The sequence below is a fragment of the Arachis duranensis genome, chromosome 1 (genome assembly GCF_000817695.3).
Source record: "Arachis duranensis cultivar V14167 chromosome 1, aradu.V14167.gnm2.J7QH, whole genome shotgun sequence".
Taxonomy (NCBI): Eukaryota; Viridiplantae; Streptophyta; class Magnoliopsida; order Fabales; family Fabaceae; genus Arachis; species Arachis duranensis.
In genome coordinates this window covers 89,612,926-89,613,954 of record NC_029772.3, presented here as the reverse complement: position 1 = coordinate 89,613,954, position 1,029 = coordinate 89,612,926, and positions in this window count along the sequence as shown.

The following is a 1,029-nucleotide window of genomic DNA, read 5'->3' as shown; positions in this document are numbered from 1 at the left end:
CTCTCTCTCCTTTCTCTCTATCCTTCTCTCTCTTTTTCAATGCTCTCTCTCTCTCTCTCTCCTTCTTTCCATATTCCCTCTCTGCTTCTCTCTCTCCTTCCCTTATTTCTCTATCACTTCTCTCCCTCTATCTCCCTCCTTTATCTCTCTCTATCTATCTATCTATCTCTCTCTCTCATTCTCACTCTCCTTTTCCTCTTTCTCTCCCTCCCCTCTCTTTGTCTTCCTCTCTCTCTCTCCCCCCTCCCCCTTCCCTCCTCCATCTTCTTCTACCACTCCCCTCTTCCCTCCATCACTCCCCCCTCTACCACTGCTGATGCCGCCAGTTTTTGCCATTCGTCTCTATCACCCACCACTGCAACCGTCACAACGCCATCGTAGAGTCGTCGCCGTGCACCCCTAGCGGCCCTCTTTCTCTCTTTCTCTCCCCCTCCTCTCTCTTTCTCTCTCTCTCTCTCTCCTTATCCTCTATCTTCTTCTCCCTTCTCTTTCTTCCTCTCTCATCATTTTTTTCTTTCTCTCTCTTCCTCTCTCTTCTTTCTTTTCTCATCTCTCCCTTTCCTGTTTCTCTCCTCTTCTCCCAAAGTCTTGCTTATACTATAAACCCCTTTATTCCTAGAACCTTTGTCGCATACATCACCACCACGCTCTATCACAAACACAACTATACTCCCCCCTCTCTCTCATCCTTCTCTTTTCTCTCCCCTTTTTCTCTCTCTCCTCCTCTATCTTCTCCTCTCTCTCTTTCTCTCGCATTAGAGTGAAGAGGGGAAAGAAAGAGAGGAGGAGATAGAGGAGGGGAGAGAGAGAAAAAGAGAAGAGGGAGAGAGAGGGGAGTAGAGAGAGAAAGAACTAAAGGGGAGAGAAAGGAGGAAAGAGAGGAAGAAGGAAAGAGGGGAGAGGACCATGAGAGAGAAAGAGAGAAAAGAAAAAAAAGGAGAGAGAGGAGGGAGAGGGAGAAGAGAGGAGGGAGGGAGAGAGAGAGAAGGGAAAAGAGAGGAAAAAAAGAGAGATATGGGAGAGAGAGGG